The sequence below is a fragment of the Oncorhynchus mykiss genome, unplaced genomic scaffold (assembly GCF_013265735.2).
Source record: "Oncorhynchus mykiss isolate Arlee unplaced genomic scaffold, USDA_OmykA_1.1 un_scaffold_326, whole genome shotgun sequence".
Taxonomy (NCBI): domain Eukaryota; kingdom Metazoa; phylum Chordata; class Actinopteri; order Salmoniformes; family Salmonidae; genus Oncorhynchus; species Oncorhynchus mykiss.
Window position 1 is genome coordinate 31272 of NW_023493775.1, and position 21415 is coordinate 52686.

The 21415-nt window shown below is 40.7% G+C and overlaps 24 non-coding genes across 24 annotated transcripts; all 24 read right to left on the reverse strand.

Moving 5' to 3' along the window:
• Positions 1-193: 193 nt before the first annotated feature.
• Positions 194-266, reverse strand: trnav-aac. Its single transcript has one exon. It is a non-coding gene; the product is annotated as a tRNA-Val (tRNA).
• A 1358-nt stretch (positions 267-1624) lies between these two features.
• trnav-aac lies at positions 1625-1699 on the reverse strand. The gene has a single exon. It is a non-coding gene; the product is annotated as a tRNA-Val (tRNA).
• Positions 1700-4539: 2840 nt separating this feature from the next.
• trnav-aac lies at positions 4540-4612 on the reverse strand. The gene has a single exon. It is a non-coding gene; the product is annotated as a tRNA-Val (tRNA).
• Positions 4613-6022: 1410 nt separating this feature from the next.
• trnav-aac lies at positions 6023-6095 on the reverse strand. The gene has a single exon. It is a non-coding gene; the product is annotated as a tRNA-Val (tRNA).
• Positions 6096-7328: 1233 nt separating this feature from the next.
• trnav-cac lies at positions 7329-7401 on the reverse strand. Its single transcript has one exon. It is a non-coding gene; the product is annotated as a tRNA-Val (tRNA).
• Positions 7402-7530: 129 nt separating this feature from the next.
• trnav-aac lies at positions 7531-7603 on the reverse strand. Its single transcript has one exon. It is a non-coding gene; the product is annotated as a tRNA-Val (tRNA).
• Positions 7604-8501: 898 nt separating this feature from the next.
• trnav-cac lies at positions 8502-8574 on the reverse strand. Its single transcript has one exon. It is a non-coding gene; the product is annotated as a tRNA-Val (tRNA).
• A 129-nt stretch (positions 8575-8703) lies between these two features.
• On the reverse strand, positions 8704-8776 carry trnav-aac. Its single transcript has one exon. It is a non-coding gene; the product is annotated as a tRNA-Val (tRNA).
• An 898-nt stretch (positions 8777-9674) lies between these two features.
• Positions 9675-9747, reverse strand: trnav-cac. The gene has a single exon. It is a non-coding gene; the product is annotated as a tRNA-Val (tRNA).
• Positions 9748-9876: 129 nt separating this feature from the next.
• trnav-aac lies at positions 9877-9949 on the reverse strand. Its single transcript has one exon. It is a non-coding gene; the product is annotated as a tRNA-Val (tRNA).
• A 1233-nt stretch (positions 9950-11182) lies between these two features.
• trnav-cac lies at positions 11183-11255 on the reverse strand. The gene has a single exon. It is a non-coding gene; the product is annotated as a tRNA-Val (tRNA).
• Positions 11256-11384: 129 nt separating this feature from the next.
• On the reverse strand, positions 11385-11457 carry trnav-aac. The gene has a single exon. It is a non-coding gene; the product is annotated as a tRNA-Val (tRNA).
• A 1233-nt stretch (positions 11458-12690) lies between these two features.
• On the reverse strand, positions 12691-12763 carry trnav-cac. Its single transcript has one exon. It is a non-coding gene; the product is annotated as a tRNA-Val (tRNA).
• Positions 12764-12892: 129 nt separating this feature from the next.
• Positions 12893-12965, reverse strand: trnav-aac. The gene has a single exon. It is a non-coding gene; the product is annotated as a tRNA-Val (tRNA).
• An 898-nt stretch (positions 12966-13863) lies between these two features.
• On the reverse strand, positions 13864-13936 carry trnav-cac. Its single transcript has one exon. It is a non-coding gene; the product is annotated as a tRNA-Val (tRNA).
• Positions 13937-14065: 129 nt separating this feature from the next.
• On the reverse strand, positions 14066-14138 carry trnav-aac. The gene has a single exon. It is a non-coding gene; the product is annotated as a tRNA-Val (tRNA).
• A 1144-nt stretch (positions 14139-15282) lies between these two features.
• Positions 15283-15355, reverse strand: trnav-cac. Its single transcript has one exon. It is a non-coding gene; the product is annotated as a tRNA-Val (tRNA).
• Positions 15356-15484: 129 nt separating this feature from the next.
• Positions 15485-15557, reverse strand: trnav-aac. The gene has a single exon. It is a non-coding gene; the product is annotated as a tRNA-Val (tRNA).
• Positions 15558-17964: 2407 nt separating this feature from the next.
• trnav-cac lies at positions 17965-18037 on the reverse strand. Its single transcript has one exon. It is a non-coding gene; the product is annotated as a tRNA-Val (tRNA).
• A 129-nt stretch (positions 18038-18166) lies between these two features.
• On the reverse strand, positions 18167-18239 carry trnav-aac. The gene has a single exon. It is a non-coding gene; the product is annotated as a tRNA-Val (tRNA).
• A 1233-nt stretch (positions 18240-19472) lies between these two features.
• Positions 19473-19545, reverse strand: trnav-cac. The gene has a single exon. It is a non-coding gene; the product is annotated as a tRNA-Val (tRNA).
• A 129-nt stretch (positions 19546-19674) lies between these two features.
• On the reverse strand, positions 19675-19747 carry trnav-aac. Its single transcript has one exon. It is a non-coding gene; the product is annotated as a tRNA-Val (tRNA).
• An 898-nt stretch (positions 19748-20645) lies between these two features.
• trnav-cac lies at positions 20646-20718 on the reverse strand. Its single transcript has one exon. It is a non-coding gene; the product is annotated as a tRNA-Val (tRNA).
• Positions 20719-20847: 129 nt separating this feature from the next.
• On the reverse strand, positions 20848-20920 carry trnav-aac. Its single transcript has one exon. It is a non-coding gene; the product is annotated as a tRNA-Val (tRNA).
• Positions 20921-21415: the final 495 nt, after the last annotated feature.

Consider the following 21415-nt stretch of genomic DNA (forward strand, 5'->3'; position numbering starts at 1 on the left):
ATTGAATATTACAAAATGTTTCCGCCCGGTTTCGAACCTGGGATAACCACTACACTACGGAAACCGAATGATTGGAAAACTAAGGGTGTGACTGACTTTCGCGTGTGAGGCGAACGTGATAATCAATACACTACTGAAACTAAAGCCTGAATAGCAAATACTGAGAAGTGCGAAGGACCAATTTGTTAAAATGTGTTTCCGCCCGGTCTCGAACCGGGGACCTTTCGCGTGTTAGGCGAACGTGATAACCACTACACTACGGAAACCCATTGAGTGGAGTACTAAGGGTGTGGCTGACTTTGGCTGGGTGGGACATTTATCGCTCTCAGAACCTAATGATATCAGAAATTACTTAGTCAATTAATTAAACAATAAGGCTTGAGAAGCCGGGAATTATTGTGTGCAGCGGCTCTTGGAAGAGGCTTGGTGGTTCAAAACTTCTTCCATTTAAGAGTGATGGAAGCCACTGTGTTCTTGGGTACCTTCAATGCTGCAGAAATGACCAATCATTTGAATTTACCACAGGTGGACTCCAATCAAGTTGAAGAAACATCTCAAGGATGATCAATGGAAACAGGATGGACCTGAGCTCAATTTCCAGCCTCATAGCAAAGGGTCTGAAAACGTACGTAAATAAGGTATTTTTAAAATATTTAATGGGTATTATGGCTCTTTCTGTGGTACTCAATTTGGGATATTATGTGAGGTAGACATGAGAAGCCGGGAATTATCGTGTGCAGCCGGAACTTGGAAGAGGCTTGGTGGTTCCAAACTTCTTCTATTTAAGAGTGATGGAAGCCACTGTGTTCTTGGGTACCTTCAATGCTGCAGAAATGACCAATCATTTGAATTTACCACAGGTGGACCCCAATCAAGTTGAAGAAACATCTCAAGGATGATCAATGGAAACAGGATGGACCTGAGCTCAATTTCCAGCCTCATAGCAAAGGGTCTGAAAATGTATGTAAATAAGGTATTTTTAAAATATTTTTTTCATTAATAAAAACTATATGTTATCGCTTTGTCATTATGTGGTATTGTGTGTAGATAGATTTTATTTTATTTCATCCATTTTAGTATAAGGCTGTAACGTAACAAAATGTGGAAAAAAGTAAGGGGTCTGAAAACTTTCCGAATGCACTGTACCTATGCAGGCTAGCTTCTTTTCCTTTGCTAGCCAGCCAACTAAATCTATCACACAATCACATCAAGCAGCTGAAATGACAGAAAACAATCTACATTTTTGTTTGTTTTACCTTGGATTATATTGCCATTTCTTTGGATATATCCATTACAATGACCCTGATAAATGAATTTGCCTTGCTCAGAGAAGCTGTCAGTCTGGTCACATTCATACAGATCGCATGGTGGAGGTCCCCAAAAAAAACGGCAACATTGATCCACAGGTCGGAGAGGTAGACAGCAAGGTTTAGACAAACCTCAACTGTTTCAAACCAAATGCTAGCCTCTGGGCATTGGGAAATATTGAATATTACAGAATGTTTCCGCCCGGTTTCGAACAGGGGACCTTTCGCGTGCGAAGCGAACGTGACAACCACTACACTACTGAAACTAAAGTCTGAATAGCAAATACTGAGAAGTGCGAAGGACCAATTTGTTCAAATGTTTTTCCGCCCGGTCTCGAACCGGGGACCTTTCGCGTGTTAGGCGAACATGATAACCACTACACTACGGAAACCCAATGAGTGGAGTACTAAGGGTGTGGCTGACTTTGGCTGGGTGGGACATTTATCGCTCTCAGAACCTAATGAAATCAGAAATTGCTTAGTCAATTAATTAAACAGTAAGGCTTGAGAAGCCGGGAATTATTGTGTGCAGCGGCTCTTGGAAGAGGCTTGGTGGTTCAAAACTTCTTCCATTTAAGAGTGATGGAAGCCACTGTGTTCTTGGGTACCTTCATTGCTGCAGAAATGACCAATCATTTGAATTTACCACAGGTGGACTCCAATCAAGTTGAAGAAACATCTCAAGGATGATCAATGGAAACAGGATGGAGCTGAGCTCAATTTCCAGCCTCATAGCAAAGGGTCTGAAAACGTACGTAAATAAGGTATTTTTAAAATATTTAATGGGTATTATGGCTCTTTCTGTGGTACTCAATTTGGGATATTATGTGAGGTAGACATGAGAAGCCGGGAATTATCGTGTGCAGCCGGAACTTGGAAGAGGCTTGGTGGTTCCAAACTTCTTCTATTTAAGAGTGATGGAAGCCACTCTGTTCTTGGGTACCTTCAATGCTGCAGAAATGACCAATCATTTGAATTTACCACAGGTGGACTCCAATCAAGTTGAAGAAACATCTCAAGGATGATCAATGGAAACAGGATGGACCTGAGCTCAATTTCCAACCTCATAGCAAAGGGTCTGAAAATGTATGTAAATAAGGTATTTTTAAAATATTTTTTCATTAATAAAAACTATATGTTATCGCTTTGTCATTATGTGGGATTGTGTGTAGATAGATGTTATTTTATTTTATCCATTTTAGTATAAGGCTGTAACGTAACAAAATGTGGAAAAAAGTAAGGGGTCTGAAAACTTTCCGAATGCACTGTACCTATGCAGGCTAGCTTCTTTTCCTTTGCTAGCCAGCCAACTAAATCTATCACACAATCACATCAAGCAGCTGAAATGACAGAAAACAATCTACATTTTTGTTTGTTTTACCTTGGATTATATTGCCATTTCTTTGGATATATCCATTACAATGACCCTGATAAATGAATTTGCCTGGCTCAGAGAAGCTGTCAGTCTGGTCACATTCATACAGATCGCATGGTGGAGGTCCCCCAAAAAACGGCAACATTGATCCACAGGTCGGAGAGGTAGACAGCAAGGTTTAGACAAACCTCAACTGTTTCAAACCAAATGCTAGCCTCTGGGCATTGGGAAATACTGAATATTACCAAATGTTTCCGCCCGGTTTCGAACCGGGGACCTTTCGCGTGTGAGGCAAACGTGATAACCACTACACTACTGAAACTAAAGTCTGAATAGCAAATACTGAGAAGTGCGAAGGACCAATTTGTAAAAATGTGTTTCCGCCCTGTCTCGAACCGGGGACCTTTCGCGTGTTAGGCAAACGTGATAACCACTACACTACTGAAACCCAATGAGTTGAATACTAAGGGTGTGGCTGACTTTGGCTGGGTGGGACATTTATCGCTCTCAGAACCTAATGATATCAGAAATTACTTAGTCAATTAATTAAACAATAAGGCTTGAGAAGCCGGGAATTATTGTGTGCAGCGGCTCTTGGAAGAGGCTTGGTGGTTCAAAACTTCTTCCATTTAAGAGTGATGGAAGCCACTGTGTTCTTGGGTACCTTCAATGCTGCAGAAATGACCAATCATTTGAATTTACCACAGGTGGACTCCAATCAAGTTGAAGAAACATCTCAAGGATGATCAATGGAAACAGGATGGACCTGAGCTCAATTTCCAGCCTCATAGCAAAGGGTCTGAAAACGTACGTAAATAAGGTATTTTTAAAATATTTAATGGGTATTATGGCTCTTTCTGTGGTACTAAATTTGGAATATTATGTGTGGTAGACATGAGAAGCCTGGAATTATCGTGTGCCGCCGGAACTTGGAAGAGGCTTGGTGGTTCCAAACTTCTTCTATTTAAGAGTGATGGAAGCCACTCTGTTCTTGGGTACCTTCAATGCTGCAGAAATGACCAATCATTTGAATTTACCACAGGTGGACTCCAATCAAGTTGAAGAAACATCTCAAGGATGATCAATGGAAACAGGATGGACCTGAGCTCATTTTCCAACCTCATAGCAAAGGGTCTGAAAATGTATGTAAATAAGGTATTTTTAAAATATTTTTTCATTAATAAAAACTATATGTTATCGCTTTGTCATTATGTGGGATTGTGTGTAGATAGATTTTATTTTATTTAATCAATTTTAGTATAAGGCTGTAACGTAACAAAATGTGGAAAAAAGTAAGGGGTCTGAAAACTTTCCGAATGCACTGTACCTTTGCAGACTAGCTTCTTTTCCTTTGCTAGCCAGCCAACTAAATCTATCACACAATCACATCAAGCAGCTGAAATGACAGAAAACAATCTACATTTTTGTTTGTTTTACCTTGGATTATATTGCCATTTCTTTGGATATATCCATTACAATGACCCTGATAAATGAATTTGCCTGGCTCAGAGAAGCTGTCAGTCTGGTCACATTCATACAGATCGCATGGTGGAGGTCCCCAAAAAAACGGCAACATTGATCCACAGGTCGGAGAGGTAGACAGCAAGGTTTAGACAAACCTCAACTGTTTCAAACCAAATGCTAGCCTCTGGGCATTGGGAAATATTGAATATTACAAAATGTTTCCGCCCGGTTTCGAACCTGGGATAACCACTACACTACGGAAACCGAATGATTGGAAAACTAAGGGTGTGACTGACTTTCGCGTGTGAGGCGAACGTGATAATCAATACACTACTGAAACTAAAGCCTGAATAGCAAATACGCGAAGGTGCGAAGGACCAATTTGTTAAAATGTGTTTCCGCCCGGTCTCAAACCGGGGACCTTTCGCGTGTTAGGCGAACGTGATAACCACTACACTACGGAAACCCATTGAGTGGAGTACTAAGGGTGTGGCTGACTTTGGCTGGGTGGGACATTTATCGCTCTCAGAACCTAATGAAATCAGAAATTACTTAGTCAATTAATTAAACAATAAGGCTTGAGAAGCCGGGAATCATTGTGTGCAGCGGCTCTTGGAAGAGGCTTGGTGGTTCAAAACTTCTTCCATTTAAGAGTGATGGAAGCCACTGTGTTCTTGGGTACCTTCAATGCTGCAGAAATGACCAATCATTTGAATTTACCACAGGTGGACTCCAATCAAGTTGAAGAAACATCTCAAGGATGATCAATGGAAACAGGATGGACCTGAGCTCAATTTCCAGCCACATAGCAAAGGGTCTGAAAACGTACGTAAATAAGGTATTTTTAAAATATTTAATGGGTATTATGGCTCTTTCTGTGGTACTCAATTTGGGATATTATGTGAGGTAGACATGAGAAGCCGGGAATTATCGTGTGCAGCCGGAACTTGGAAGAGGCTTGGTGGTTCCAAACTTCTTCTATTTAAGAGTGATGGAAGCCACTGTGTTCTTGGGTACCTTCAATGCTGCAGAAATGACCAATCATTTGAATTTACCACAGGTGGACTCCAATCAAGTTGAAGAAACATCTCAAGGATGATCAATGGAAACAGGATGGACCTGAGCTCAATTTCCAGCCTCATAGCAAAGGGTCTGAAAATGTATGTAAATAAGGTATTTTTAAAATATTTTTTTCATTAATAAAAACTATATGTTATCGCTTTGTCATTATGTGGTATTGTGTGTAGATAGATTTTATTTTATTTCATCCATTTTAGTATAAGGCTGTAACGTAACAAAATGTGGAAAAAAGTAAGGGGTCTGAAAACTTTCCGAATGCACTGTACCTTTGCAGACTAGCTTATTTTCCTTTGCTAGCCAGCCAACTAAATCTATCACACAATCACATCAAGCAGCTGAAATGACAGAAAACAATCTACATTTTTGTTTGTTTTACCTTGGATTATATTGCCATTTCTTTGGATATATCCATTACAATGACCCTGATAAATGAATTTGCCTGGCTCAGAGAAGCTGTCAGTCTGGTCACATTCATACAGATCGCATGGTGGAGGTCCCCAAAAAAACGGCAACATTGATCCACAGGTCGGAGAGGTAGACAGCAAGGTTTAGACAAACCTCAACTGTTTCAAACCAAATGCTAGCCTCTGGGCATTGGGAAATATTGAATATTACAAAATGTTTCCGCCCGGTTTCGAACCTGGGATAACCACTACCCTACGGAAACCGAATGATTGGAAAACTAAGGGTGTGACTGACTTTCGCGTGTGAGGCGAACGTGATAATCAATACACTACTGAAACTAAAGCCTGAATAGCAAATACGCGAAGGTGCGAAGGACCAATTTGTTAAAATGTGTTTCCGCCCGGTCTCAAACCGGGGACCTTTCGCGTGTTAGGCGAACGTGATAACCACTACACTACGGAAACCCATTGAGTGGAGTACTAAGGGTGTGGCTGACTTTGGCTGGGTGGGACATTTATCGCTCTCAGAACCTAATGAAATCAGAAATTACTTAGTCAATTAATTAAACAATAAGGCTTGAGAAGCCGGGAATCATTGTGTGCAGCGGCTCTTGGAAGAGGCTTGGTGGTTCAAAACTTCTTCCATTTAAGAGTGATGGAAGCCACTGTGTTCTTGGGTACCTTCAATGCTGCAGAAATGACCAATCATTTGAATTTACCACAGGTGGACTCCAATCAAGTTGAAGAAACATCTCAAGGATGATCAATGGAAACAGGATGGACCTGAGCTCAATTTCCAGCCACATAGCAAAGGGTCTGAAAACGTACGTAAATAAGGTATTTTTAAAATATTTAATGGGTATTATGGCTCTTTCTGTGGTACTCAATTTGGGATATTATGTGAGGTAGACATGAGAAGCCGGGAATTATCGTGTGCAGCCGGAACTTGGAAGAGGCTTGGTGGTTCCAAACTTCTTCTATTTAAGAGTGATGGAAGCCACTGTGTTCTTGGGTACCTTCAATGCTGCAGAAATGACCAATCATTTGAATTTACCACAGGTGGACTCCAATCAAGTTGAAGAAACATCTCAAGGATGATCAATGGAAACAGGATGGACCTGAGCTCAATTTCCAGCCTCATAGCAAAGGGTCTGAAAATGTATGTAAATAAGGTATTTTTAAAATATTTTTTTCATTAATAAAAACTATATGTTATCGCTTTGTCATTATGTGGTATTGTGTGTAGATAGATTTTATTTTATTTCATCCATTTTAGTATAAGGCTGTAACGTAACAAAATGTGGAAAAAAGTAAGGGGTCTGAAAACTTTCCGAATGCACTGTACCTATGCAGGCTAGCTTCTTTTCCTTTGCTAGCCAGCCAACTAAATCTATCACACAATCACATCAAGCAGCTGAAATGACAGAAAACGATCTACATTTTTGTTTGTTTTACCTTGGATTATATTGCCATTTCTTTGGATATATCCATTACAATGACCCTGATAAATGAATTTGCCTGGCTCAGAGAAGCTGTCAGTCTGGTCACATTCATACAGATCGCATGGTGGAGGTCCCCAAAAAAACGACAACATTGATCCACAGGTCGGAGAGGTAGACAGCAAGGTTTAGACAAACCTCAACTGTTTCAAACCAAATGCTAGCCTCTGGGGATTGGGAAATATTGAATATTACAAAATGTTTCCGCCCGGTTTCGAACCTGGGACCTTTCGCGTGTGAGGCGAACGTGATAACCACTACACTACGGAAACCGAATGATTGGAAAACTAAGGGTGTGACTGACTTTCGCGTGTGAGGCGAACGTGATAACCAATACACTACTGAAACTAAAGTCTGAATAGCAAATACTGAGAAGTGCGAATGACCAATTTGTTAAAATGTGTTTCCGCCCGGTCTCGAACCGGGGACCTTTCGCGTGTTAGGCGAACGTGATAACCACTACACTACGGAAACCCATTGAGTGGAGTACTAAGGGTGTGGCTGACTTTGGCTGGGTGGGACATTTATCGCTCTCAGAATCTAATGAAATCAGAAATTACTTAGTCAATTAATTAAACAATAAGGCTTGAGAAGCCGGGAATTATTGTGTGCAGCGGCTCTTGGAAGAGGCTTGGTGGTTCAAAACTTATTCCATTTAAGAGTGATGGAAGCCACTGTGTTCTTGGGTACCTTCAATGCTGCAGAAATGACCAATCATTTGAATTTACCACAGGTGGACTCCAATCAAGTTGAAGAAACATCTCAAGGATGATCAATGGAAACAGGATGGACCTGAGCTCAATTTCCAGCCTCATAGCAAAGGGTCTGAAAATGTATGTAAATAAGGTATTTTTAAAATATTTTTTTCATTAATAAAAACGATATGTTATCGCTTTGTCATTATGTGGTATTGTGTGTAGATAGATTTTATTTTATTTCATCCATTTTAGTATAAGGCTGTAACGTAACAAAATGTGGAAAAATGTAAGGGGTCTGAAAACTTTCCGAATGCACTGTACCTATGCTGGCTAGCTTCTTTTCCTTTGCTAGCCAGCCAACTAAATCTATCACACAATCACATCAAGCAGCTGAAATGACAGAAAACGATCTACATTTTTGTTTGTTTTACCTTGGATTATATTGCCATTTCTTTGGATATATCCATTACAATGACCCTGATAAATGAATTTGCCTGGCTCAGAGAAGCTGTCAGTCTGGTCACATTCATACAGATCTCATGGTGGAGGTCCCCAAAAAAACGGCAACATTGATCCACAGGTCGGAGAGGTAGACAGCAAGGTTTAGACAAACCTCAACTGTTTCAAACCAAATGCTAGCCTCTGGGCATTGGGAAATATTGAATATTACAAAATGTTTCCGCCCGGTTTCGAACCGGGGACCTTTCGCGTGTGAGGCGAACGTGATAACCACTACACTACGGAAACCGAATGATTGGAAAACTAAGGGTGTCACTGACTTTCGCGTGTGAGGCGAACGTGATAACCAATACACTACTGAAACTAAAGTCTGAATAGCAAATACTGAGAAGTGCGAATGACCAATTTGTTAAAATGTGTTTCCGCCCGGTCTCGAACCGGGGACCTTTCGCGTGTTAGGCGAACGTGATAACCACTACACTACGGAAACCCATTGAGTGGAGTACTAAGGGTGTGGCTGACTTTGGCTGGGTGGGACATTTATCGCTCTCAGAACCTAATGAAATCAGAAATTACTTAGTCAATTAATTAAACAATAAGGCTTGAGAAGCCGGGAATTATTGTGTGCAGCGGCTCTTGGAAGAGGCTTGGTGGTTCAAAACTTATTCCATTTAAGAGTGATGGAAGCCACTGTGTTCTTGGGTACCTTCAATGCTGCAGAAATGACCAATCATTTGAATTTACCACAGGTGGACTCCAATCAAGTTGAAGAAACATCTCAAGGATGATCAATGGAAACAGGATGGACCTGAGCTCAATTTCCAGCCTCATAGCAAAGGGTCTGAAAATGTATGTAAATAAGGTATTTTTAAAATATTTTTTTCATTAATAAAAACGATATGTTATCGCTTTGTCATTATGTGGTATTGTGTGTAGATAGATTTTATTTTATTTCATCCATTTTAGTATAAGGCTGTAACGTAACAAAATGTGGAAAAATGTAAGGGGTCTGAAAACTTTCCGAATGCACTGTACCTATGCTGGCTAGCTTCTTTTCCTTTGCTAGCCAGCCAACTAAATCTATCACACAATCACATCAAGCAGCTGAAATGACAGAAAACGATCTACATTTTTGTTTGTTTTACCTTGGATTATATTGCCATTTCTTTGGATATATCCATTACAATGACCCTGATAAATGAATTTGCCTGGCTCAGAGAAGCTGTCAGTCTGGTCACATTCATACAGATCTCATGGTGGAGGTCCCCAAAAAAACGGCAACATTGATCCACAGGTCGGAGAGGTAGACAGCAAGGTTTAGACAAACCTCAACTGTTTCAAACCAAATGCTAGCCTCTGGGCATTGGGAAATATTGAATATTACAAAATGTTTCCGCCCGGTTTCGAACCGGGGACCTTTCGCGTGTGAGGCGAACGTGATAACCACTACACTACGGAAACCGAATGATTGGAAAACTAAGGGTGTCACTGACTTTCGCGTGTGAGGCGAACGTGATAACCAATACACTACTGAAACTAAAGTCTGAATAGCAAATACTGAGAAGTGCGAAGGACCAATTTGTTAAAATGTGTTTCCGCCCGGTCTCGAACCGGGGACCTTTCGCGTGTTAGGCAAACGTGATAACCACTACACTACGGAAACCCATTGAGTGGAGTACTAAGGGTGTGGCTGACTTTGGCTGGGTGGGACATTTATCGCTCTCAGAACCTAATGAAATCAGAAATTACTTAGTCAATTAATTAAACAATAAGGCTTGAGAAGCCGGGAATTATTGTGTGCAGCGGCTCTTGGAAGAGGCTTGGTGGTTCAAAACTTATTCCATTTAAGAGTGATGGAAGCCACTGTGTTCTTGGGTACCTTCAATGCTGCAGAAATGACCAATCATTTGAATTTACCACAGGTGGACTCCAATCAAGTTGAAGAAACATCTCAAGGATGATCAATGGAAACAGGATGGACCTGAGCTCAATTTCCAGCCTCATAGCAAAGGGTCTGAAAACGTACGTAAATAAGGTATTTTTAAAATATTTAATGGGTATTATGGCTCTTTCTGTGGAACTCAATTTGGGATATTATGTGAGGTAGACATGAGAAGCCGGGAATTATCGTGTGCAGCCGGAACTTGGAAGAGGCTTGGTGGTTCCAAACTTCTTCTATTTAAGAGTGATGGAAGCCACTGTGTTCTTGGGTACCTTCAATGCTGCAGAAATGACCAATCATTTGAATTTACCACAGGTGGACTCCAATCAAGTTGAAGAAACATCTCAAGGATGATCAATGGAAACAGGATGGACCTGAGCTCAATTTCCAGCCTCATAGCAAAGGGTCTGAAAATGTATGTAAATAAGGTATTTTTAAAATATTTTTTTCATTAATAAAAACTATATGCTATCGCTTTGTCATTATGTGGTATTGTGTGTGGATAGATTTTATTTTATTTCATCCATTTTAGTATAAGGCTGTAACGTAACAAAATGTGGAAAAAAGTAAGGGGTCTGAAAACTTTCTGAATGCACTGTACCTATGCAGGCTAGCTTCTTTTCCTTTGCTAGCCAGCCAACTAAATCTATCACACAATCACATCAAGCAGCTGAAATGACAGAAAACGATCTACATTTTTGTTTGTTTTACCTTGGATTATATTGCCATTTCTTTGGATATATCCATTACAATGACCCTGATAAATGAATTTGCCTGGCTCAGAGAAGCTGTCAGTCTGGTCACATTCATACAGATCTCATGGTGGAGGTCCCCAAAAAAACGGCAACATTGATCCACAGGTCGGAGAGGTAGACAGCAAGGTTTAGACAAACCTCAACTGTTTCAAACCAAATGCTAGCCTCTGGGCATTGGGAAATATTGAATATTACAAAATGTTTCCGCCCGGTTTCGAACCGGGGACCTTTCGCGTGTGAGGCGAACGTGATAACCACTACACTACGGAAACCGAATGATTGGAAAACTAAGGGTGTCACTGACTTTCGCGTGTGAGGCGAACGTGATAACCAATACACTACTGAAACTAAAGTCTGAATAGCAAATACTGAGAAGTGCGAAGGACCAATTTGTTAAAATGTGTTTCCGCCCGGTCTCGAACCGGGGACCTTTCGCGTGTTAGGCGAACGTGATAACCACTACACTACGGAAACCCATTGAGTGGAGTACTAAGGGTGTGGCTGACTTTGGCTGGGTGGGACATTTATCGCTCTCAGAACCTAATGAAATCAGAAATTACTTAGTCAATTAATTAAACAATAAGGCTTGAGAAGCCGGGAATTATTGTGTGCAGCGGCTCTTGGAAGAGGCTTGGTGGTTCAAAACTTATTCCATTTAAGAGTGATGGAAGCCACTGTGTTCTTGGGTACCTTCAATGCTGCAGAAATGACCAATCATTTGAATTTACCACAGGTGGACTCCAATCAAGTTGAAGAAACATCTCAAGGATGATCAATGGAAACAGGATGGACCTGAGCTCAATTTCCAGCCTCATAGCAAAGGGTCTGAAAACGTACGTAAATAAGGTATTTTTAAAATATTTAATGGGTATTATGAGTCTTTCTGTGGAACTCAATTTGGGATATTATGTGAGGTAGACATGAGAAGCCGGGAATTATCGTGTGCAGCCGGAACTTGGAAGAGGCTTGGTGGTTCCAAACTTCTTCTATTTAAGAGTGATGGAAGCCACTGTGTTCTTGGGTACCTTCAATGCTGCAGAAATGACCAATCATTTGAATTTACCACAGGTGGACTCCAATCAAGTTGAAGAAACATCTCAAGGATGATCAATGGAAACAGGATGGACCTGAGCTCAATTTCCAGCCTCATAGCAAAGGGTCTGAAAATGTATGTAAATAAGGTATTTTTAAAATATTTTTTTCATTAATAAAAACTATATGCTATCGCTTTGTCATTATGTGGTATTGTGTGTGGATAGATTTTATTTTATTTCATCCATTTTAGTATAAGGCTGTAACGTAACAAAATGTGGAAAAAAGTAAGGGGTCTGAAAACTTTCTGAATGCACTGTACCTATGCAGGCTAGCTTCTTTTCCTTTGCTAGCCAGCCAACTAAATCTATCACACAATCACATCAAGCAGCTGAAATGACAGAAAACGATCTACATTTTTGTTTGTTTTACCTTGGATTATATTGCCATTTCTTTGGATATATCCATTACAATGACCCTGATAAATGAATTTGCCTGGCTCAGAGAAGCTGTCAGTCTGGTCACATTCATACAGATCACATGGTGGAGGTCCCCAAAAAAACGGCAACATTGATCCACAGGTCGGAGAGGTAGACAGCAAGGTTTAGACAAACCTCAACAGTTTCAAACCAAATGCTAGCCTTTTGGCATTGGGAAATATTGAATATTACAAAATGTTTCCGCCCGGATTCGAACCGGGGACCTTTCGCGTGTGAGGCAAACGTGATAACCACTACACTACGGAAACCGAACTTTTGGAAAACTAAGGGTGTGACTGACTTTCGCGTGTGAGGCGAACGTGATAACCAATACACTACTGAAACTAAAGTCTGAGTAGCAAATACTGAGAAGTGCGAAGGACCAATTTGTTAAAATGTGTTTCCGCCCGGTCTCGAACCGGGGATCTTTCGCGTGTTAGGCGAACGTGATAACCACTACACTACGGAAACCCAATGAGTGGAGTACTAAGGGTGTGGCTGACTTTGGCTGGGTGGGACATTTATCGCTCTCAGAATCTAATGAAATCAGAAATTACTTAGTCAATTAATTAAACAATAAGGCTTGAGAAGCCGGGAATTATTGTGTGCAGCGGCTCTTGGAAGAGGCTTGGTGGTTCAAAACTTCTTCCATTTAAGAGTGATGGAAGCCACTGTGTTCTTGGGTACCTTCAATGCTGCAGAAATGACCAATCATTTGAATTTACCACAGGTGGACTCCAATCAAGTTGAAGAAACATCTCAAGGATGATCAATGGAAACAGGATGGACCTGAGCTCAATTTCCAGCCTCATAGCAAAGGGTCTGAAAATGTATGTAAATAAGGTATTTTTAAAATATTTTTTTCATTAATAAAAACGATATGTTATCGCTTTGTCATTATGTGGTATTGTGTGTAGATAGATTTTATTTTATTTCATCCATTTTAGTATAAGGCTGTAACGTAACAAAATGTGGAAAAAAGTAAGGGGTCTGAAAACTTTCCGAATGCACTGTACCTATGCTGGCTAGCTTCTTTTCCTTTGCTAGCCAGCCAACTAAATCTATCACACAATCACATCAAGCAGCTGAAATGACAGAAAACGATCTACATTTTTATTTGTTTTACCTTGGATTATATTGCCATTTCTTTGGATATATCCATTACAATGACCCTGATAAATGAATTTGCCTGGCTCAGAGAAGCTGTCAGTCTGGTCACATTCATACAGATCTCATGGTGGAGGTCCCCAAAAAAACGGCAACATTGATCCACAGGTCGGAGAGGTAGACAGCAAGGTTTAGACAAACCTCAACTGTTTCAAACCAAATGCTAGCCTCTGGGCATTGGGAAATATTGAATATTACAAAATGTTTCCGCCCGGTTTCGAACCGGGGACCTTTCGCGTGTGAGGCGAACGTGATAACCACTACACTACGGAAACCTAATGATTGGAAAACTAAGGGTGTCACTGACTTTCGCGTGTGAGGCGAACGTGATAACCAATACACTACTGAAACTAAAGTCTGAATAGCAAATACTGAGAAGTGCGAAGGACCAATTTGTTAAAATGTGTTTCCGCCCGGTCTCGAACCAGGGACCTTTCGCGTGTTAGGCGAACGTGATAACCACTTCACTACAGAAACCCAATGAGTGGAGTACTTAGGGTGTGGCTGACTTTGGCTGGGTGGGACATTTATAGCTTGGAAGAGGCTTGGTGGTTCAAAACTTCTTCCATTTAAGAGTGATGGAAGCCACTGTGTTCTTGGGTACCTTCAATGCTGCAGAAATGACCAATCATTTGAATTTACCACAGGTGGACTCCAATCAAGTTGAAGAAACATCTCAAGGATGATCAATGGAAACAGGATGGACCTGAGCTCAATTTCCAGCCTCATAGCAAAGGGTCTGAAAACTTACGTAAATAAGGTATTTTTAAAATATTTAATGGGTATTATGGCTCTTTCTGTGGAACTCAATTTGGGATATTATGTGAGGTAGACATGAGAAGCCGGGAATTATCGTGTGCAGCCGGAACTTGGAAGAGGCTTGGTGGTTCCAAACTTCTTCCATTTAAGAGTGATGGAAGCCACTGTGTTCTTGGGTACCTTCAATGCTGCAGAAATGACCAATCATTTGAATTTACCACAGGTGGACTCCAATCAAGTTGAAGAAACATCTCAAGGATGATCAATGGAAACAGGATGGACCTGAGCTCAATTTCCAGCCTCATAGCAAAGGGTCTGAAAATGTATGTAAATAAGGTATTTTTAAAATATTTTTTTCATTAATAAAAACTATATGTTATCGCTTTGTCATTATGTGGTATTGTGTGTAGATAGATTTTATTTTATTTCATCCATTTTAGTATAAGGCTGTAACGTAACAAAATGTGGAAAAAAGTAAGGGGTCTGAAAACTTTCCGAATGCACTGTACCTATGCAGGCTAGCTTCTTTTCCTTTGCTAGCCAGCCAACTAAATCTATCACACAATCACATCAAGCAACTGAAATGACAGAAAACAATCTACATTTTTGTTTGTTTTACCTTGGATTATATTGCCATTTCTTTGGATATATCCATTACAATGACCCTGATAAATGAATTTGCCTGGCTCAGAGAAGCTGTCAGTCTGGTCACATTCATACAGATCTCATGGTGGAGGTCCCCAAAAAAACGGCAACATTGATCCACAGGTCGGAGAGGTAGACAGCAAGGTTTAGACAAACCTCAACTGTTTCAAACCAAATGCTAGCCTCTGGGCATTGGGAAATATTGAATATTACAAAATGTTTCCGCCCGGTTTCGAACCGGGGACCTTTCGCGTGTGAGGCGAACGTGATAACCACTACACTACGGAAACCGAATGATTGGAAAACTAAGGGTGTCACTGACTTTCGCGTGTGAGGCGAACGTGATAACCAATACACTACTGAAACTAAAGTCTGAATAGCAAATACTGAGAAGTGCGAAGGACCAATTTGTTAAAATGTGTTTCCGCCCGGTCTCGAACCGGGGACCTTTCGCGTGTTAGGCGAACGTGATAACCACTACACTACGGAAACCCATTGAGTGGAGTACTAAGGGTGTGGCTGACTTTGGCTGGGTGGGACATTTATCGCTCTCAGAACCTAATGAAATCAGAAATTACTTAGTCAATTAATTAAACAATAAGGCTTGAGAAGCCGGGAATTATTGTGTGCAGCGGCTCTTGGAAGAGGCTTGGTGGTTCAAAACTTATTCCATTTAAGAGTGATGGAAGCCACTGTGTTCTTGGGTACCTTCAATGCTGCAGAAATGACCAATCATTTGAATTTACCACAGGTGGACTCCAATCAAGTTGAAGAAACATCTCAAGGATGATCAATGGAAACAGGATGGACCTGAGCTCAATTTCCAGCCTCATAGCAAAGGGTCTGAAAACGTACGTAAATAAGGTATTTTTAAAATATTTAATGGGTATTATGGCTCTTTCTGTGGAACTCAATTTGGGATATTATGTGAGGTAGACATGAGAAGCCGGGAATTATCGTGTGCAGCCGGAACTTGGAAGAGGCTTGGTGGTTCCAAACTTCTTCTATTTAAGAGTGATGGAAGCCACTGTGTTCTTGGGTACCTTCAATGCTGCAGAAATGACCAATCATTTGAATTTACCACAGGTGGACTCCAATCAAGTTGAAGAAACATCTCAAGGATGATCAATGGAAACAGGATGGACCTGAGCTCAATTTCCAGCCTCATAGCAAAGAGTCTGAAAATGTATGTAAATAAGGTATTTTTAAAATATTTTTTTCATTAATAAAAACTATATGCTATCGCTTTGTCATTATGTGGTATTGTGTGTGGATAGATTTTATTTTATTTCATCCATTTTAGTATAAGGCTGTAACGTAACAAAATGTGGAAAAAAGTAAGGGGTCTGAAAACTTTCTGAATGCACTGTACCTATGCAGGCTAGCTTCTTTTCCTTTGCTAGCCAGCCAACTAAATCTATCACACAATCACATCAAGCAGCTGAAATGACAGAAAACGATCTACATTTTTGTTTGTTTTACCTTGGATTATATTGCCATTTCTTTGGATATATCCATTACAATGACCCTGATAAATGAATTTGCCTGGCTCAGAGAAGCTGTCAGTCTGGTCACATTCATACAGATCGCATGGTGGAGGTCCCCCAAAAAACGGCAACATTGATCCACAGGTCGGAGAGGTAGACAGCAAGGTTTAGACAAACCTCAACTGTTTCAAACCCAATGCTAGCCTCTGGGCATTGGGAGATATTGAATATTACAAAATGTTTCCGCCCGGTTTCGAACCAGAGACCTTTCACTTGTGAGGCGAACGTGATAACCACTACACTACGGAAACCGAAAGATTGGAAGACTAAGGGTGTGACTGACTTTCGCGTGTGTGGCGAACGTGATAACCAATACACTACTGAAACTAAAGTCTGAATAGCAAATACTGAGAAGTGAGAAGGACCAATTTGTTAAAATGTGTTTCCGCCCGGTCTCGAACCGGTGACCTTTCGCGTGTTAGGCGTACGTGATAACCTCTACACTACGGAAACCCAATGAGTGGAAAACTAAGGGTGTGGCTGACTTTGGCTGGGTGGGACATTTATCGCTCTCAGAACCTAATGATATCAGAAATTACTTAGTCAATTAATTAAACAATAAGGCTTGAGAAGCCGGGAATTATTATGTGCAGCGGCTCTTGGAAGAGGCTTGGTGGTTCAAAACTTCTTCCATTTAAGAGTGATGGAAGCCACTGTGTTCTTGGGTACCTTCAATGCTGCAGAAATGACCAATCATTTGAATTTACCACAGGTGGACTCCAATCAAGTTGAAGAAACATCTCAAGGATGATCAATGGAAACAGGATGGACCTGAGCTCAATTTCCAGCCTCATAGCAAAGGGTCTGAAAATGTATGTAAATAAGGTATTTTTAAAATATTTTTTTCATTAATAAAAACTATATGTTATCGCTTTGTCATTGTGTGGTATTGTGTGTAGATAGATTTTTATTTTATTTCATCCATTTTAGTATAAGGCTGTAACGTAACAAAATGTGGAAAAAAGTAAGGGGTCTGAAAACTTTCCGAATGCACTGTACCTATGCAGGCTAGCTTCTTTTCCTTTGCTAGCCAGCCAACTAAATCTATCACACAATCACATCAAGCAACTGAAATGACAGAAAACAATCTACATTTTTGTTTGTTTTACCTTGGATTATATTGCCATTTCTTTGGATATATCCATTACAATGACCCTGATAAATGAATTTGCCTGGCTCAGAGAAGCTGTCAGTCTGGTCACATTCATACAGATCGCATGGTGGAGGTCCCCAAAAAAACGGCAACATTGATCCACAGGTCGGAGAGGTAGACAGCAAGGTTTAGACAAACCTCAACTGTTTCAAACCCAATGCTAGCCTCTGGGCATTGGGAGATATTGAATATTACAAAATGTTTCCGCCCGGTTTCGAACCAGAGACCTTTCGCTTGTGAGGCGAACGTGATAACCACTACACTACGGAAACCGAAAGATTGGAAGACTAAGGGTGTGACTGACTTTCGCGTGTGTGGCGAACGTGATAACCAATACACTACTGAAACTAAAGTCTGAATAGCAAATACTGAGAAGTGCGAAGGACCAATTTGTTAAAATGTGTTTCCGCCTGGTCTCGAACCGGGGACCTTTCGCGTGTTAGGCGAACGTGATAACCTCTACACTACGGAAACCCAATGAGTGGAAAACTAAGGGTGTGGCTGACTTTGGCTGGGTGGGACATTTATCGCTCTCAGAACCTAATGATATCAGAAATTACTTAGTCAATTAATTAAACAATAAGGCTTGAGAAGCTGGGAATTATTGTGTGCAGCGGCTCTTGGAAGAGGCTTGGTGGTTCAAAACTTCTTCCATTTAAGAGTGATGGAAGCCACTGTGTTCTTGGGTACCTTCAATGCTGCAGAAATGACCAATCATTTGAATTTACCACAGGTGGACTCCAATCAAGTTGAAGAAACATGTCAAGGTTGATCAATGGAAACAGGATGGACCTGAGCTCAATTTCCAGCCTCATAGCAAAGGGTCTGAAAACGTACGTAAATAAGGTATTTTTAAAATATTTAATGGGTATTATGGCTCTTTCTGTGGAACTCAATTTGGGATATTATGTGAGGTAGACATGAGAAGCCGGGAATTATCGTGTGCAGCCGGAACTTGGAAGAGGCTTGGTGGTTCCAAACTTCTTCTATTTAAGAGTGATGGAAGCCACTGTGTTCTTGGGTACCTTCAATGCTGCAGAAATGACCAATCATTTGAATTTACCACAGGTGGACTCCAATCAAGTTGAAGAAACATCTCAAGGATGATCAATGGAAACAGGATGGACCTGAGCTCAATTTCCAGCCTCATAGCAAAGGGTCTGAAAATGTATGTAAATAAGGTATTTTTAAAATATTTTTTTCATTAATAAAAACTATATGCTATCGCTTTGTCATTATGTGGTATTGTGTGTGGATAGATTTAATTTTATTTCATCCATTTTAGTATAAGGCTGTAACGTAACAAAATGTGGAAAAAAGTAAGGGGTCTGAAAACTTTCTGAATGCACTGTACCTATGCAGGCTAGCTTCTTTTCCTTTGCTAGCCAGCCAACTAAATCTATCACACAATCACATCAAGCAGCTGAAATGACAGAAAACGATCTACATTTTTGTTTGTTTTACCTTGGATTATATTGCCATTTCTTTGGATATATCCATTACAATGACCCTGATAAATGAATTTGCCTGGCTCAGAGAAGCTGTCAGTCTGGTCACATTCATACAGATCGCATGGTGGAGGTCCCCAAAAAAACGGCAACATTGATCCACAGGTCGGAGAGGTAGACAGCAAGGTTTAGACAAACCTCAACAGTTTCAAACCAAATGCTAGCCTTTTGGCATTGGGAAATATTGAATATTACAAAATGTTTCCGCCCGGATTTGAACCGGGGACCTTTCGCGTGTGAGGCAAACGTGATAACCACTACACTACGGAAACCGAACTTTTGGAAAACTAAGGGTGTGACTGACTTTCGCGTGTGAGGCGAACGTGATAACCAAAACACTACTGAAACTAAAGTCTGAATAGCAAATACTGAGAAGTGCGAAGGACCAATTTGTTAAAATGTGTTTCCGCCCGGTCTCGAACCGGGGATCTTTCGCGTGTTAGGCGAACGTGATAACCACTACACTACGGAAACCCAATGAGTTGAGTACTAAGGGTGTGGCTGACTTTGGCTGGGTGGGACATTTATCGCTCTCAGAATCTAATGAAATCAGAAATTACTTAGTCAATTAATTAAACAATAAGGCTTGAGAAGCCGGGAATTATTGTGTGCAGCGGCTCTTGGAAGAGGCTTGGTGGTTCAAAACTTCTTCCATTTAAGAGTGATGGAAGCCACTGTGTTCTTGGGTACCTTCAATGCTGCAGAAATGACCAATCATTTGAATTTACCACAGGTGGACTCCAATCAAGTTGAAGAAACATCTCAAGGATGATCAATGGAAACAGGATGGACCTGAGCTCAATTTCCAGCCTCATAGCAAAGGGTCTGAAAATGTATGTAAATAAGGTATTTTTAAAATATTTTTTTCATTAATAAAAACGATATGTTATCGCTTTGTCATTATGTGGTATTGTGTGTAGATAGATTTTATTTTATTTCATCCATTTTAGTATAAGGCTGTAACGTAACAAAATGTGGAAAAATGTAAGGGGTCTGAAAACTTTCCGAATGCACTGTACCTATGCTGGCTAGCTTCTTTTCCTTTGCTAGCCAGCCAACTAAATCTATCACACAATCACATCAAGCAGCTGAAATGACAGAAAACGATCTACATTTTTGTTTGTTTTACCTTGGATTATATTGCCATTTCTTTGGATATATCCATTACAATGACCCTGATAAATGAATTTGCCTGGCTCAGAGAAGCTGTCAGTCTGGTCACATTCATACAGATCTCATGGTGGAGGTCCCCAAAAAAACGGCAACATTGATCCACAGGTCGGAGAGGTAGACAGCAAGGTTTAGACAAACCTCAACTGTTTCAAACCCAATGCTAGCCTCTGGGCATTGGGAGATATTGAATATTACAAAATGTTTCCGCCCGGTTTCGAACCAGAGACCTTTCGCTTGTGAGGCGAACGTGATAACCACTACACTACGGAAACCGAAAGATTGGAAGACTAAGGGTGTGACTGACTTTCGCGTGTGTGGCGAACGTGATAACCAATACACTACTGAAACTAAAGTCTGAATAGCAAATACTGAGAAGTGCGAAGGACCAATTTGTTAAAATGTGTTTCCGCCCGGTCTCGAACCGGGGACCTTTCGCGTGTTAGGCGAACGTGATAACCTCTACACTACGGAAACCCAATGAGTGGAAAACTAAGGGTGTGGCTGACTTTGGCTGGGTGGGACATTTATCGCTCTCAGAACCTAATGAAATCAGAAATTACTTAGTCAATTAATTAAACAATAAGGCTTGAGAAGCCGGGAATTATTGTGTGCAGCGGCTCTTGGAAGAGGCTTGGTGGTTCAAAACTTCTTCCATTTAAGAGTGATGGAAGCCACTGTGTTCTTGGGTACCTTCAATGCTGCAGAAATGACCAATCATTTGAATTTACCACAGGTGGACTCCAATCAAGTTGAAGAAACATGTCAAGGTTGATCAATGGAAACAGGATGGACCTGAGCTCAATTTCCAGCCTCATAGCAAAGGGTCTGAAAACGTACGTAAATAAGGTATTTTTAAAATATTTAATGGGTATTATGGCTCTTTCTGTGGTACTCAATTTGGGATATTATGTGAGGTAGACATGAGAAGCCGGGAATTATCGTGTGCAGCCGGAACTTGGAAGAGGCTTG